This window comes from Bombina bombina, chromosome 3 (assembly GCF_027579735.1).
Source record: "Bombina bombina isolate aBomBom1 chromosome 3, aBomBom1.pri, whole genome shotgun sequence".
NCBI lineage: Eukaryota > Metazoa > Chordata > Amphibia > Anura > Bombinatoridae > Bombina > Bombina bombina.
In genome coordinates this window covers 980,834,177-980,852,482 of record NC_069501.1, presented here as the reverse complement: position 1 = coordinate 980,852,482, position 18,306 = coordinate 980,834,177, and the positions used below count along the sequence as shown (strand labels likewise).

General features: G+C 41.2%; 1 protein-coding gene and 1 pseudogene across 1 annotated transcript in view; both read right to left on the bottom strand.

Moving 5' to 3' along the window:
* SPATS2 (spermatogenesis associated serine rich 2) overlaps positions 1-18,306 on the bottom strand; it is a 941,596-nt gene that overhangs the window by 860,820 nt on the left and 62,470 nt on the right. The gene's annotated exons all lie outside the window — the stretch shown is intronic.
* Positions 16,352-16,467, bottom strand: LOC128654872 (uncharacterized; annotated as a pseudogene).

The window sequence follows — 18,306 nt, the reverse complement described above, 5'->3', positions numbered from 1 at the left end:
AATAAAAGATCTTGTACGCAGCGTAGAAACGCTTCCTTCTTTGTTAGGTTTGTTGACAACCTTGACAGATGAAATCTCCCTCTTGGGGGAGAGGATTTGAAGTCCAGAAGGTATCCCTGAGATATGATCTCTAACGCCCAGGGATCCTGAACATCTCTTGCCCAAGCCTGGGCGAAGAGGGAAAGTCTGCCCCCCACTAGATCCGGTCCCGGATCGGGGGCCCTCAATTCATGCTGTCTTAGGGGCAGCAGCAGGTTTTCTGGCCTGTTTGCCCCTGTTCCAGGACTGGTTAGGTTTCCAGCCTTGTCTGTAGCGAGCAACAGCTCCTTCCTGTTTTGGTGCAGAGGAAGTTGATGCTGCTCCTGCTTTGAAATTACGAAAGGAACGAAAATTGGACTGTCTAGCCTTGGCTTTGGCCTTGTCCTGAGGCAGGGCATGACCTTTACCTCCTGTAATGTCATCAATAATCTCTTTCAAGCCGGGCCCGAATAAGGTCTGTCCTTTGAAAGGAATATTAAGCAATTTAGATTTAGACGTAACATCAGCTGACCAGGATTTTAGCCACAGAGCTCTGCGTGCCTGAATGGCGAATCCTGAATTTTTAGCCGCAAGTTTAGTTAAATGTACTACGGCATCTGAAATAAATGAATTAGCTAACTTAAGGAATTTAAGTTTGTGTGTGATGTCATCTAGTGTGGATGATTGAAGTGTCTCTTCCAGAGACTCAAACCAAAATGCTGCTGCAGCCGTGACAGGCGCAATACATGCAAGAGGTTGCAATATAAACCCTTGTTGAACAAACATTTTCTTAAGGTAACCCTCTAATTTTTTATCCATTGGATCTGAAAAAGCACAGCTATCCTCCACTGGGATAGTGGTACGCTTAGCTAAAGTAGAAACTGCTCCCTCCACCTTAGGGACCATTTGCCATAAGTCCCGTGTGGCGGCGTCTATTGGAAACATTTTTTTGAATATAGGAGGGGGTGAGAAAGGCACACCGGGTCTATCCCACTCCTTAGTAACAATGTCAGTAAGTCTCTTAGGTATAGGAAAAACGTCAGTACTCGTCGGTACCGCAAAATATTTATCCAACCTACACATTTTTTCTGGGATTGCAACTGTGTTACAATCATTCAGAGCCGCTAATACCTCCCCTAGTAACACACGGAGGTTCTCAAGCTTAAATTTAAAATTTGAAATGTCTGAGTCCAGTTTATTTGGATCAGAACCGTCACCCACAGAATGAAGCTCTCCGTCTTCACGTTCTGCAAACTGTGACGCAGTATCAGACATGGCCCTTGCATTATCAGCGCACTCTGTTCTCATCCCAGAGTGATCACGTTTACCTCTTAGTTCTGGTAGTTTAGCCAAAACTTCAGTCATAACAGTAGCCATATCTTGTAATGTGATTTGTAATGGCCGCCCAGATGCACTCGGCGCTACAATATCACGCACCTCCTGAGCGGGAGATGCAGGTACTGACACGTGAGGCGAGTTAGTCGGCATAACTCTCCCCTCGTTGTTTGGTGAAATATGTTCAATTTGTACAGATTGACTATTTTTTAAAGTAGCATCAATACATTTAGTACATAAATTTCTATTGGGCTCCACTTTGGCATTAACACATATAGCACAGAGATATTCCTCTGAATCAGACATGTTTAACACACTAGCAAATAAACAGCAACTTGGAAATACTTTTCAAAGTAATTTACAAATAATATGAAAACGAACTGTGCCTTTAAGAAGCACAGAAAATATTATAACAGATAAAATAATTAAGTTATAGCATCAATCTTTGTCAGAATATACAGTTTTAGCAAAGGATTGTTCCCCTCAGCAAATGATAACTAACCCAGGCAGCAGAAAAAAAATACACAAATAAACGTTTTTTATATCACAGTCAATACAATTAGCACAGCTCTGCTGTGAATGATTACTTCCCTCAAAAAAGACTCTTGAGATCCCTGAACTCTGTAGAGATGAACCGGATCATGCAGGAAGAAAATGAACCTCTGACTGAGTTTTTCTGATGCATAGTGAAAGCACCAAAATGGCCCCTCCCCCACACACATAACAGTGAGAGGGATCAGTGAACTGCTCTAATTTAAATCAAAACTATTGCCAAGTGGAAAAAAAGTGCCCAAAACATTTTTTCACCCAGTACCTCAGAGAAAAAAACGTTTTTACATGCCAGCAAAAAAACATTTTACCTCAATAATTAATTGTCATTTAAAACCTATTGCAAGTCCCTGCAAAATAGGTTAAGTCTATGTATACAGTTTAAAAGCCAGAGAAGTACCATTTCCCAGAAAACTGAAGTGTAAAATATACATACATGACAGCCTGATATCAGCTACATCTACTGCATTCAAGGCTGAGTTTACATTATAACGGTATGGCAGGATTTTCTCATCAATTCCATGTCAGAAAATAATAAACTGCTACATACCTCTTTGCAGATTAATCTGCCTGCTGTCCCCTGATCTGAAGTTTACCTCTCCTCAGATGGCCGAGAAACAGCAATATGATCTTAACTACTCCGGCTAAAATCATAGAAAAACTCAGGTAGATTCTTCTTCAAATTCTACCAGAGAAGGAATAACACACTCCGGTGCTATTATAAAATAACAAACTTTTGATTGAAGATATAAAAACTAAATATATCACCATAGTCCTCTCACACATCCTATCTAGTCGTTGGGTGCAAGAGAATGACTGGAGGTGACGTAGAGGGGAGGAGCTATATAGCAACTCTGCTGGGTGAATCCTCTTGCACTTCCTGTAGGGGAGCAGTTAATATCCCACAAGTAATGATGACCCGTGGACTGATCACACTTAACAGAAGAAAATCCTCATTTCTAAGGAGTCTATTATTGTTCCCAAGAAGGAAACTCTTGTTGACGGGGATAGAGAACTTTTTTCTACGTTCACTTTCCACCCGTGAGATCTGAGAAAGGCCAGGACAATGTCCGTATGAGCCTTTGCTTGTGGCAGAGACGACGCTTGAATCAGTATGTCGTCCAAGTAAGGTACTACTGCAATGCCCCTTGGTCTTAGCACCGCTAGAAGGGACCCTAGTACCTTTGTGAAAATTCTTGGAGCAGTGGCTAATCCGAATGGAAGTGCCACAAACTGGTAATGCTTGTCCAGAAAGGCGAACCTTAGGAACCGATGATGTTCCTTGTGGATAGGAATATGTAGATACGCATCCTTTAAATCCACCGTGGTCATGAATTGACCTTCCTGGATGGTAGGAAGAATTGTCCGAATGGTTTCCATTTTGAACGATGGAACCCTGAGAAATTTGTTTAGGATCTTGAGATCTAAGATTGGTCTGAATGTTCCCTCTTTTTTGGGAACTATGAACAGATTGGAGTAGAATCCCATCCCTTGTTCTCCTAATGGAACAGGATGAATCACTCCCATTTTTAACAGGTTTTCTACACAATGTAAGAATGCCTGTCTTTTTATGTGGTCTGAAGACAATTGAGACCTGTGGAACCTTCCCCTTGGGGGTAGCTCCTTGAATTCCAGAAGATAACCTTGGGAGACTATTTCTAGCGCCCAAGGATCCAGAACATCTCTTGCCCAAGCCTGAGCGAAGAGAGAAAGTCTGCCCCCCACCAGATCCGGTCCCGGATCGGGGGCCAACATCTCATGCTGTCTTGGTAGCAGTGGCAGGTTTCTTGGCCTGCTTACCTTTGTTCCAGCCTTGCATTGGCCTCCAGGCTGGCTTGGTTTGAGAAGTATTACCCTCTTGCTTAGAGGATGTAGAACTTGAGGCTGGTCCGTTTCTGCGAAAGGGACGAAAATTTGGTTTATTTTTAGCCTTAAAAGACCTATCCTGAGGAAGGGCGTGGCCCTTTCCCCCAGTGATATCTGAAATAATCTCTTTCAAGTCAGGGCCAAACAGCGTTTTCCCCTTGAAAACAGAATTTATGTTTACCTGATAAATTTCTTTCTCCAACGGTGTGTCCGGTCCACGGCGTCATCCTTACTTGTGGGATATTCTCTTCCCCAACAGGAAATGGCAAAGAGCCCAGCAAAGCTGGTCACATGATCCCTCCTAGGCTCCGCCTACCCCAGTCATTCGACCGACGTTAAGGAGGAATATTAGCATAGGAGAAACCATATGGTACCGTGGTGACTGTAGTTAAAGAAAATAAATTATCAGACCTGATTAAAAAAACCAGGGCGGGCCGTGGACCGGACACACCGTTGGAGAAAGAAATTTATCAGGTAAACATAAATTCTGTTTTCTCCAACATAGGTGTGTCCGGTCCACGGCGTCATCCTTACTTGTGGGAACCAATACCAAAGCTTTAGGACACGGATGAAGGGAGGGAGCAAATCAGGTCACCTAAATGGAAGGCACCACGGCTTGCAAAACCTTTCTCCCAAAAATAGCCTCAGAAGAAGCAAAAGTATCAAACTTGTAAAATTTGGTAAAAGTGTGCAGTGAAGACCAAGTCGCTGCCCTACATATCTGATCAACAGAAGCCTCGTTCTTGAAGGCCCATGTGGAAGCCACAGCCCTAGTGGAATGAGCTGTGATTCTTTCGGGAGGCTGCCGTCCGGCAGTCTCGTAAGCCAATCTGATGATGCTTTTAATCCAAAAAGAGAGAGAGGTAGAAGTTGCTTTTTGACCTCTCCTTTTACCTGAATAAACAACAAACAAGGAAGATGTTTGTCTAAAATCTTTTGTAGCATCTAAATAGAATTTTAGAGCGCGAACAACATCCAAATTGTGCAACAAACGTTCCTTCTTTGAAACTGGTTTCGGACACAGAGAAGGCACGATAATCTCCTGGTTAATGTTTTTGTTAGAAACAACTTTCGGAAGAAAACCAGGTTTAGTACGTAAAACCACCTTATCTGCATGGAACACCAGATAAGGAGGGGAACACTGCAGAGCAGATAATTCTGAAACTCTTCTAGCAGAAGAAATTGCAACTAAAAACAAAACTTTCCAAGATAATAACTTAATATCAACGGAATGTAAGGGTTCAAACGGAACCCCCTGAAGAACTGAAAGAACTAAATTGAGACTCCAAGGAGGAGTCAAAGGTTTGTAAACAGGCTTAATTCTAACCAAAGCCTGAACAAAGGCTTGAACATCTGGCACAGCTGCCAGCTTTTTGTGAAGTAACACCGACAAGGCAGAAATCTGTCCCTTCAGGGAACTTGCCGATAATCCTTTTTCCAATCCTTCTTGAAGGAAGGATAGAATCCTAGGAATCTTAACCTTGTCCCAAGGGAATCCTTTAGATTCACACCAACAGATATATTTTTTCCAAATTTTGTGGTAAATCTTTCTAGTTACAGGCTTTCTGGCCTGAACAAGAGTATCGATAACAGAATCTGAGAAACCTCGCTTCGATAAAATCAAGCGTTCAATCTCCAGGCAGTCAGCTGGAGTGAAACCAGATTCGGATGTTCGAACGGACCCTGAACAAGAAGGTCTCGTCTCAAAGGTAGCTTCCAAGGTGGAGCCGATGACATATTCACCAGATCTGCATACCAAGTCCTGCGTGGCCACGCAGGAGCTATCAAGATCACCGACGCCCTCTCCTGATTGATCCTGGCTACCAGCCTGGGAATGAGAGGAAACGGCGGAAACACATAAGCTAGTTTGAAGGTCCAAGGTGCTACTAGTGCATCCACTAGAGCCGCCTTGGGATCCCTGGATCTGGACCCGTAACAGGGAACTTTGAAGTTCTGACGAGAGGCCATTAGATCCATGTCTGGAATGCCCCACAGCTGAGTGACTAGGGCAAAGATTTCCGGATGGAGTTCCCACTCCCCCGGATGCAATGTCTGACGACTCAGAAAATCCGCTTCCCAATTTTCCACTCCCGGGATGTGGATAGCAGACAGGTGGCAGGAGTGAGACTCCGCCCATAGAATAATCTTGGTCACTTCCTCCATCGCTAGGGAACTCCTTGTTCCCCCCTGATGGTTGATGTACGCAACAGTCGTCATGTTGTCTGATTGAAACCGTATGAACTTGGTCCTCGCTAGCTGAGGCCAAGCCTTGAGAGCATTGAATATCGCTCTCAGTTCCAGAATATTTATCGGTAGAAGAGATTCTTCCCGAGACCAAAGACCCTGAGCTTTCAGGGATCCCCAGACCGCGCCCCAGCCCGTCAGACTGGCGTCGGTCGTGACAATGACCCACTCTGGTCTGCGGAATGTCATCCCTTGTGACAGGTTGTCCAGGGACAGCCACCAACGGAGTGAGTCTCTGGTCCTCTGATTTACTTGTATCTTTGGAGACAAGTCTGTATAGTCCCCATTCCACTGACTGAGCATGCACAGTTGTAATGGTCTTAGATGAATGCGCGCAAAAGGAACTATGTCCATTGCCGCTACCATCAACCCGATCACTTCCATGCACTGAGCTACGGAAGGAAGAGGAACGGAATGAAGTATCCGACAAGAGTCCAGAAGCTTTGTTATTCTGGCCTCTGTTAGAAAAATCCTCATTTCTGAGGAGTCTATAATTGTTCCCAAGAAGGGAACCCTTGTTGACGGGGATAGAGAACTCTTTTCCACGTTCACTTTCCAGCCGTGAGATCTGAGAAAGGCCAGGACGATGTCCGTGTGAGCCTTTGCTCGAGGGAGGGACGACGCTTGAATCAGAATGTCGTCCAGGTAGGGTACTACTGCAATGCCCCTTGGTCTTAGCACCGCTAGAAGGGACCCTAGTACCTTTGTGAAAATCCTTGGAGCAGTGGCTAATCCGAAAGGAAGCGCCACGAACTGGTAATGTTTGTCCAGGAATGCAAACCTTAGGAACCGATGATGTTCCTTGTGGATAGGAATATGTAGATACGCATCCTTTAAATCCACCGTGGTCATGAATTGACCTTCCTGGATGGAAGGAAGGATAGTTCGAATGGTTTCCATCTTGAACGATGGGACCTTGAGAAATTTGTTTAAGATCTTGAGATCTAGGATTGGTCTGAACGTTCCCTCTTTTTTGGGAACTATGAACAGATTGGAGTAGAACCCCATCCCTTGTTCTCTTAATGGAACAGGATGAATCACTCCCATTTTTAACAGGTCTTCTACACAATGTAAGAACGCCTGTCTTTTTATGTGGTCTGAAGACAACTGATACCTGTGGAACCTCCCCCTTGGGGGAAGTCCCTTGAATTCCAGAAGATAACCCTGGGAGACTATTTCTAGCGCCCAAGGATCCAGAACATCTCTTGCCCAAGCCTGAGCGAAGAGAGAGAGTCTGCCCCCCACCAGATCCGGTCCCGGATCGGGGGCCAATATTTCATGCTGTCTTGGTAGCAGTGGCAGGTTTCTTGGCCTGCTTTCCCTTGTTCCAGCCTTGCATTGGTCTCCAAGCTGGCTTGGCCTGAGAAGTATTACCCTCTTGCTTAGAGGACGTAGCACCTTGGGCTGGTCCGTTTTTACGAAAGGGACGAAAATTAGGTCTATTTTTTGCCTTGAAAGGCCGATCCTGAGGAAGGGCGTGGCCCTTACCCCCAGTGATATCAGAGATAATCTCTTTCAAGTCAGGACCAAACAGCGTTTTCCCCTTGAAAGGAATGTTTAGTAGCTTGTTCTTGGAAGACGCATCAGCCGACCAAGATTTCAACCAAAGCGCTCTGCGCGCCACAATAGCAAACCCAGAATTCTTAGCCGCTAACTTAGCCAATTGCAAAGAGGCGTCTAGAGTGAAAGAATTAGCCAATTTGAGAGCATTGATTCTGTCCATAATCTCCTCATAAGGAGGAGAGTCACTATCGAGCACCTTAATCAGTTCATCAAACCAGAAATATGCGGCTGTAGTGACAGGGACAATGCATGAAATGGGTTGTAGAAGGTAACCCTGCTGAACAAACATCTTTTTAAGCAAACCTTCTAATTTTTTATCCATAGGATCCTTGAAAGCACAACTATCCTCTATGGGAATAGTGGTGCGTTTGTTTAAAGTAGAAACCGCTCCCTCGACCTTGGGGACTGACTGCCATAAGTCCTTTCTGGGGTCGACCATAGGAAACAATTTTTTAAATATGGGGGGAGGGACGAAAGGAATACCGGGCCTTTCCCATTCTTTATTAACAATGTCCGCCACCCGCTTGGGTATAGGAAAAGCTTCTGGGAGCCCCGGCACCTCTAGGAACTTGTCCATTTTACATAGTTTCTCTGGGATGACCAAATTTTCACAATCATCCAGAGTGGATAATACCTCCTTAAGCAAAATGCGGAGATGTTCCAATTTAAATTTAAATGTAATCACATCAGATTCAGCCTGCTGAGAAATGTTCCCTAAATCAGTAATTTCTCCCTCAGACAAAACCTCCCTGGCCCCCTCAGATTGGGTTAGTGGCCCTTCAGAGATATTAATATCAGCGTCGTCATGCTCTTCAGTAACTAAAACAGAGCAGCCACGCTTACGCTGACAAGGGTTCATTTTGGCTAAAATGTTTTTGACAGAATTATCCATTACAGCCGTTAATTGTTGCATAGTAAGGAGTATTGGCGCGCTAGATGTACTAGGGGCCTCCTGAGTGGGCAAGACTCGTGTAGACGAAGGAGGGAATGATGCAGTACCATGCTTACTCCCCTCACTTGAGGAATCATCTTGGGCATCATTGTCATTATCACATAAATCACATTTATTTAAATGAATAGGAATTCTGGCTTCCCCACATTCAGAACACAGTCTATCTGGTAGTTCGGACATGTTAAACAGGCATAAACTTGATAAGAAAGTACAAAAAAAGTTTTAAAATAAAACCGTTACTGTCACTTTAAATTTTAAACTGAACACACTTTATTACTGCAATTGCGAAAAAACATGAAGGAATTGTTCAAAATTCACCAAATTTTCACCACAGTGTCTTAAAGCCTTGAAAATATTGCACACCAATTTTGGAAGCTTTAACCCTTAAAATAACGGAACCGGAGCCGTTTTAAGCTTTAACCCCTTTACAGTCCCTGGTATCTGCTTTGCTGAGACCCAACCAAACCCAAAGGGGAATACGATACCAAATGACGCCTTCAGAAGTCTTTTATAAGTATCAGAGCTCCTCTCACATGCGACTGCATGCCATGCCTCTCAAAAACAAGTGCGCAACACCGGCGCGAAAATGAGACTCTGCCTATGCTTTGGGAAAGCCCCTAAAGAATAAGGTGTCTAAAACAGTGCCTGCCGATATTATTATATCAAAATACCCAGAATAAATGATTCCTCAAGGCTAAATAAGTGTTAATTCAATCGATTTAGCCCAAAAAAAAAAGTCTACAGTCTAAATAAGCCCTTGTGAAGCCCTTATTTAAAATCGTAATAAACATGGCTTACCGGATCCCATAGGGAAAATGACAGCTTCCAGCATTACATCGTCTTGTTAGAATGTGTCATACCTCAAGCAGCAAGGGACTGCAAACTGTTCCCCCAACTGAAGTTAATTGCTCTCAACAGTCCTGTGTGGAACAGCCATGGATTTTAGTTACGGTTGCTAAAATCATTTTCCTCATACAAACAGAATTCTTCATCTCTTTTCTGTTTCTGAGTAAATAGTACGTACCAGCACTATTTGAAAATAACAAACTCTTGATTGAATAATGAAAAACTACAGTTAAACACTAAAAAACTCTAAGCCATCTCCGTGGAGATGTTGCCTGTACAACGGCAAAGAGAATGACTGGGGTAGGCGGAGCCTAGGAGGGATCATGTGACCAGCTTTGCTGGGCTCTTTGCCATTTCCTGTTGGGGAAGAGAATATCCCACAAGTAAGGATGACGCCGTGGACCGGACACACCTATGTTGGAGAAAGGTATGTTAAGCAATTTGTTCTTGGAGGACGCATCCGCTGACCAAGACTTTAGCCAAAGCGCTCTGCGCGCCACAATAGCAAACCCTGAATTTTTCGCCGCTAATCTAGCTAATTGCAAAGTGGCGTCTAAAGTAAAAGAGTTAGCCAATTTAAGAGCGTGAACTCTGTCCATAATCTCCTCATAAGAAGATTCTTTATCGAGCGACTTCTCTAGTTCATCGAACCAGAAACACGCTGCTGTAGTGACCGGAACAATGCATGAAATTGGTTGTAGAAGGTAACCTTGCTGAACAAACATCTTTTTAAGCAAACCCTCTAATTTTTTATCCATAGGATCTTTGAAAGCACAACTATCTTCTATAGGGATAGTAGTGCGTTTGTTTAGAGTAGAAACCGCCCCCTCGACCTTGGGGACTGTCTGCCATAAGTCCTTTCTGGGGTCGACCATAGGAAACAATTTCTTAAATATAGGGGGAGGGACAAAAGGTATGCCGGGCCTTTCCCATTCTTTGTTTACACTGTCCGCCACCCGCTTGGGTATAGGAAAAGCTTCGGGGGGCACCGGGACCTCTAGGAACTTGTCCATCTTACATAATTTCTCTGGAATGACCAAATTGTCACAATCATCCAGAGTAGACAACACCTCCTTAAGCAGAGCGCGGAGATGTTCCAATTTAAATTTGAATGTAATAACATCAGGTTCAGCTTGTTGAGAAATTTTCCCTGAATCTGAAATTTCTCCCTCAGACAAAACCTCCCTGGCCCCTTCAGACTGGTGTAGGGGCATGTCAAAACCATTATCATCAGCGTCCTCATGCTCTTCAGTATTTTCTAAAACAGAGCAGTCGCGCTTTCGCTGATAAGTGGGCATTTTGGCTAAAATGTTTTTGATAGAATTATCCATTACAGCCGTTAATTGTTGCATAGTAAGGAGTATTGGCGCACTAGATGTACTAGGGGCCTCCTGTGTGGGCAAGACTGGCGTAGACGAAGGAGGGGATGATGCAGTACCATGCTTACTCCCCTCACTTGAGGAATCATCTTGGGCATCATTTTCTCTAAATTGTTTGTCACATACATCACATCTATTTAAATGAGAAGGAACCTTGGCTTCCTCACATACAGAACATAGTCTATCTGATAGTTCAGACATGTTAAACAGGCATAAACTTGATAACAAAGTACAAAAAACGTTTTAAAATAAAACCGTTACTGTCACTTTAAATTTTAAACTGAACACACTTTATTACTGAATATGTGAAAAAGTATTAAGGAATTGTTCAAAATTCACCAAAATTTCACCACAGTGTCTTAAAGCCTTAAAAGTATTGCACACCAAATTTGAAAGCTTTAAGTCTTAAAATAACGGAACTGGAGCCGTTTTTATATTTAACCCCTATACAGTCCCTGGTATCTGCTTTGCTGAGACCCAACCAAGCCCAGAGGGGAATACGATACCAAATGACGCCTTCAGTAAGCTTTTTCTGTGTATCTGAGCTCCTCACACATGCATCTGCATGCCTTGCTTCCCAAAAACAACTGCGCATTAGTGGCGCGAAAATGAGGCTCTGCCTATGATTAGAGAAGGCCCCCAGTGAAAAAGGTGTCCAATACAGTGCCTGCCGTTTTTTTAACATAATTCCCAAGAATAAAATAACTCCTCAAAGCTATAAACTATTAAAAATGCTTATAAATTAATCGTTTTAGCCCAGAAAAATGTCTACCAGTCTTTAAAGCCCTTGTGAAGCCCTTTATTCTTATTAATAAAAATGGCTTACCGGATCCCATAGGGAAAATGACAGCTTCCAGCATTACCAAGTCTTGTTAGAAATGTGTCATACTTCAAGCAGCAAAGTCTGCACACTGTTTCCCCCAACTGAAGTTACTTCATCTCAACAGTCCTGTGTGGAAAAAGCCATCGATTTTAGTAACGGTTGCTAAAATCATCTTCCTCTTACAAACAGAAATCTTCATCCTTTTTTCTGTTTCAGAGTAAATAGTACATACCAGCACTATTTTAAAATAACAAACTCTTGATTGAAGAATAAAAACTACATTTAACACCAAAAAACTCTTAACCATCTCCGTGGAGATGTTGCCTGTGCAACGGCAAAGAGAATGACTGGGGAGGGCGGAGCCTAGGAGGGATCATGTGACCAGCTTTGCTGGGCTCTTTGCCATTTCCTGTTGGGGAAGAGAATATCCCACAAGTAAGGATGACGCCGTGGACCGGACACACCTATGTTGGAGAAATATATATATACATACATATATATATATATATATACATATATACATACACATATATATATATATATACACATATATATATATATATATATATATATATATATATATACACATACATATATATATATATACACATATACATACATACATTATATATATATATATATATATATATATATACACATACACACACACACACACACACACACACACACACACATACAGGTATAGTTTTGATAAAAAAAAAATCAAGGCTATTCTATTTCTGTTTAAATGGAGGGATAGCTAAAATGCTAAAAATTATTCTGTATTTTGGGCACGTTTTTCCCGGTAGCAACGGTGTTTATTAAAACAGGAAAACCGACTCGAAAGGAGCTGCAGGAACAGAATGGAATGCAATAACATAGTGAGTAGTTATTCTTTTTAAGTTATGCCCAGCAGTTTAATGTCCCTTTAAGCTGGTAGCAGCAGAGACTGTTACGTGTGCATGAACTGACCTTGTCCACCAATCTGGTGACTGGTGCAGGGTTGGTACACACAGGAAGCAGGAGCCATGGCTATATGGGACTGTGTAGCATTATTGACTTTGAGGGAGTAATCGCTGTGTGCTAATATGAACCAAGGACATAATCGCTTTTGTGCGTGTATAAATATAAAATACATGACAATAAAGTTCTCAATTTCATTACTAAAATGCTTAAATAACATTAAAAAATAAAAAATTATAACAATTTTGTTTTCATTGTCATATCAAATTACAGCATTCACAAAATTCACCATTAGGATTAATTGATGTATTATTACTCCAGAATAACAATTCTACTAGTGTAGCATAAGAACATGTTCTCAAAAATATTGCTACTTAAAAGATTTCTAAAAAATGCCACGGAGAGATTTAGTAGCAAGCAATGTTTTTGCCCTCCGCTCAAAACAACAAAGCAAATTTCTCGTGGTAACATCTGGTTAATTGGCTTTTGAGTAAAGCTGTCCCTAAACAAGCTATTTTGAGATTGTTGACAGAGCTGGGAAAGAAGCTTGACATAAATATCAACTATACTGTTAATGCCACTGTAAATATCTATCTGTAACGTCTACAAAATACCTGAAACATAGTGATATCTCAAAGTAACTATTCAGCAGAAATCAGACCATTTGCAGGTAAATGCCACAATCTCATTATTACTTTTTACTGGGTTATCCATTGTATTGCTTAACGCAATGTGTATAGTCATGGGAAATATAATAATTATGTAAAGTAACAATCCTGATCTCATGCTACTAATTCATATAGGAGGAAGAGGAGTCTTAAAGTGAAGGTTAAGTTAACGTAATGTCTATACGGTATAGCATTAAGTGTGTTAAATAAACATAACTTTCATTCATTAATTCTTATATTAGTCTGCATTAATCAAGTTATTACCTTTCAAAATTAATTCCTGAACGTCTACAAATGCAACCCGTTTTTCAGGGGTTTTTTTTACCGGTTGGTCACGTTTTTGAGTAATCCAATTGAAATGTCGGCCGTTAGGCGGCCGTCACTTCACGTCATCCGCCCCTTTAGTAGTAAGCGCATGTGCTATTGAAATTATCAGAAGATGCGAAAACACGCGCGCTCCCGTACTCATTTGGAAATAATGATCACCCATTAGACGCATGCGCAGTGGTTCTCAGCATCGCCTATTAGCACATTCGTAGTTAGAGACTGCAGCAAGAACGCGCATTTGAAAGATAGACGAAAGTAGGGCATGGGAGGAGTCGTTCTCTATGCGGAAGGTATTTTTAGATATAATTTTTATTAGAAAATATTTAAGTAATGTAAAAAAAAAATGTTTTATTTATTGCGTGCCCACAATAGGGCAAATTCACCTGTTTACAGGTGTGCAATAAATAACCAGCTATTACAAGTGGCTGGTTATTGCTACCACTAGCTCACGGTAGCAATTAGCACTCAGAAAATTAGCCAGAGATCAGATCTCTTGTTCATTTTCTAAATGTCGCCAATTGCCCCCAAAATAAAGTGGTGTGTTTTGGTTTTAAATTGCAAAATATATTACCATGTATTGCACATAAAAAATTGTCAGACTTATTCACATTCTATCAATTCACAACAGAAACTGACAGTTCCAAGGATAATAATTGTGGCAGTACCAAGGATTTATAGTTTATTTTTTAGAAAAAAATCAATCTACATTCTTAAACTAAACTTTTCTTTAAGCTTTTCTTCTTTAAATGCATCATTCTATCTAGCATTTATTTAGTGTTTAATGTCCCTTTTTTTGGAAGTATATTGCAAAAATGCTTCTATTTCAAATTGAAATGCACCATTTCAATTTTGACCTTTCTATCCGTTTAACATCACCTTTGTTTCCTATGTCACTTAGTTGACAGCAAGGACTTATTTTCTAAATTCTCTTCCATTTTGGAAGTGACTGTTTCAAACAAATCTGTCAGCTTCAGTTCTTGTACGTCAGCTCCTGCTTTTTTCTCTCAATGGAAAAAGGTCAGTGTAGATCTACAGATGTCATATTGTTTTAGTTTAAGGAAAAGGTGTGTTTACAGGCAATTATTCACACGCTCCAGAAGCAAATTTCAATTTGCATCAGTTTGTTTCCCTGAATAGCTTTGTTGGGCAACGCTTACTCCAACCCAAATGGCAAACATTATACAGCACTAAGAAGAAAAAAAAAACATTGCATTGAAGGGAATGACAATCTGATAGGAAAAACAAAAATGTATGCTTACCTGATAAATTTCTTTCTTTCCAGATATGGAGAGTCCACGACATCATCAATTACTAGTGGGAATATCACTCCTGGCTAGCAGGAGGAGGCAAAGAGCACCACAGCAAAGTTGTTAAGTGTCACTCCCCTACCCACAATCCCCAGTCATTCAACTGAAGGAAAATGGAAAAAAGGAATAACGCAAAAGGTGTAAGTGCGCCTGAGGTTTAGTAAAAAAATAACTATTAAATATAATGGTGGGGTCGTGGACTCTCCATATCCAGAAATAAATAAATTTATTAGGTAAGCATAAATTTTGTTTTCTTTCCTAAGATATGGAGAGTCCACAACGTCATCAATTACTAGTGGGAACCAATACCCAAGCTAGAGGACACAGATGACTAGGGAGGGAAAACAAGACAGGCAGACCTAAACAGAAGGCACCACCGCTTGAAGAACCTTTCTCCCAAAAGATGCCTCAGCCGAGGCAAAAGTATAAAATTTAGAAAATTTGGAAAAAGTATGCAGAGGGGACCAAGTTGCAGCTTTGCAAATCTGTTCCACAGAAGCTTCATTTTTAAAAGCCCAAGAAGAGGAGACAGCCCTCCTGGAATGAGCCATAATTGTTTCAGGGGGCTGCTGGCAAGCAATCTCATAAGCCAAACGAATTATACTTCTTAAACAGAGGGAAAGAAGTAGCAGTAGCTTTCTGACCTTTACGCTTTCCATAGAAACAAACAAACAAACAGAGCAGAGGACTGGCGAAAATCCTTAGACACCTGTAGGTAGAACTTTAGAGCAGGCACAACATCCAAGTTGGGTAAATACTCTCTCTGTGCAAAGAAAATCACAAAGACAAGGGCGCCTCCTCGTGTGATATAGTTTGGACAAATGTAAAAATAGGTGAATACAGATTTTATACTCACAAGTAAAGCAGCACTCTGTTGTGCTTATAGAGGCAGACTGGAAGTTCACAGTGTCCCAGTTCACTGACCAAGGCAGTGCAACAAATCACTCCAGGGTAGATTTCAATCAAGCTCAGGCTCTCAGCAAAGAGTTAAAATACCATAGTTTAATGGTGCAGTAAAATACAATATAAAATGTTACAAATGTGACCGTAACAATGGATAAACAAGCAACTAGTTTCTCAGATCTCTGTCTGTTTCCTCAGGCTTCTATCCAAAGACTGAGAGCTCTGGCTTATAAATGCTAAATGACCACTCTAAGAGTGAAACATTACCACACCTATTCAGGTGTGGAAGTGAACCTGCCTCATCAGGTGTGTGAGTGCACACCTGTTTCAATCAGACCATAGTTAGAATACAAGGATTAAAACCATTTCCAAATAATTCACATTATACTAAAAAACAAACAAGTACTGTACAAATTGGTTAATAAAGGATGTAAAAAACAACAACCATAGCCAAACATTATCTTATGGTGGATATCATGTCAGCATCATATGTTATAGGATATTATTATTATGGTATTCTAAAATAGTAACATTAAAAAAAAAAAAAAAAAAAAAATTTATATATATATATATATATATATACACACACACATATATACATTTTAAGTCAAATGCACCTGGTGTTCCCAGGCAGTCTCCCATCCAGGTACTAACCAGGCCTGGCCCTGCTTAGCTTCCAAGATCAAACGGGATCAGGTACATTCAGTGAAGTGTGGTAATATCTTAATCTAAGCGATATGAAATGTATGTATTAAGCAATAGATAAGTGTACTTAGTGAATATCTATTAACCAACTCTAATGTGTAAAAACGGGGTTGTAATACATTATGTTCAATATACAAAAATAAGATGGTATAGAAATACAGTAGTAACAATATTGTTTAATGTGTTGGAGATAATGTTGAGGTGTATATTGTGAGTGCAGACTTAACTAAAATGATACAATAAAAATAAAAATGTTAAGTGAACAGTGTATATGTTTTCTAATGTGCAGCATATATATTCATAAATCCATAATAGTATGGGTGTATTACATGTATTAAACCGGTGTCATGATACAATCATGTGGAGTAGTTGATACATGGATTGGCTACTCAGCAGAGGTGGTATTGTGTCCTCAGCGTGGAAGAGTTTAAGGTGAATTGCTTTTTTGCTGTGTGTGTGAAGTCTGCTCTCAGAAAGCTGTAAGCTGAGACTTTCTCCCCCCCTCCTCAGCCTAGTGCTGTTAAATGTGTGTAAAGGAATGCGAACGCTCCTCCCCTTGGAAATTGATAGTGGTAGCTAAGACTTGTTTTTATTGGCCACACTCGTTGTAAATTATAACCCGGGCGTTGTCTTTGACAAGACAAAGGAAAGCTAAGTTTAGGTTTGCAACAGCAGGACTTTTTTAGTCAGAACTGCCTTGGGACCAAGAGACTAACATCAGATGGCAGCTCTCCACATACCTAAAGGAATTTGATAATAAGTAAGGTATTGTGTACTTATTTTCAGGTCCAATTTTGTTTTTGAAGAACTGTAACTTTGCATTTGTATGTTTATTTTGAATATCTGTGTAATTTTGCACTGTGTAACCTGTGTTGATATTTTTGTTATTAAACACATAGAAAATCTAATTCTGTCTTTGGGCCCTAATATATCTGAATTCACACTCCTGTTGAGACAAGGTTAAAGGCACGTTACCTAAGTAATAAATAGTGTGAGTTTTTAGGGGTTCCCCAGAACTCCCCTTTAATTTAAAAGTTTTGGTGGTGGCAGCAGGGAAATTATTAGAGCAGTGTGGGTCAGATTTGGTTAATGTGGTGTCTCTTTTAAAGGTCCTTTTGCAGAGTTGCAAGGATAAGGGAACCAGAGCTGTGTGCCATTAACCCCTTCATGCCCACACCCCTCTATTGTGACGCTGAGAAGGCGTGATTCGTCACAAACTGGCTGGCAGCGGTGGGGATATTTAGAGTTTTTTGGTGCTATTTGGATAGCATTAAAAGAAATTGCATGTTTTTGTGCAATTTCCCAAAGACAGAACTCAGTGCCTAATTATATATATATATATATATACACATTGCAGTGCAAAGAAGCAGTTTCTTTTCCCCTTCCTCTTGTTTGTTTGTTGCTACTCTCATTATGGAAGAATATAGAAAGATGCCGAAAGAATCCCTGGAGCTAATTTGTCAGGGGAGAGCCATTGCAACTTTTGGCAAAACAAAGGATCAGTTGGTCCAGGAACTGCAGCATTCAGATGGCCTGCCAGCAGAGCAGGAAACAGGCACAGAAAGGGTTACTGTGGAACTGGTAACCCAGGAGATGATACCTACTGCTGTTACCCCTGTGAGTGAAAAGGAGTCTGAGCTACAAACAGCACTCAGGTACTTGGGGGATGCTGATCCTAAACTGAGAATGGAATTGATCCTCAAGTTTCAAGAAGCAGCTGAGAGAGAAAGAAAAGAAGAGAGGGAGGCTGCCGCGAGAGAGGCTGCAGTGAGAGAAAGAAAAGAAGAGAGAGAGGCTGCAGAAAGAGAAAGAGAAAGAGAGAGGGAGGAAAAGGATGCTCAACGGAGACATGAGCTGG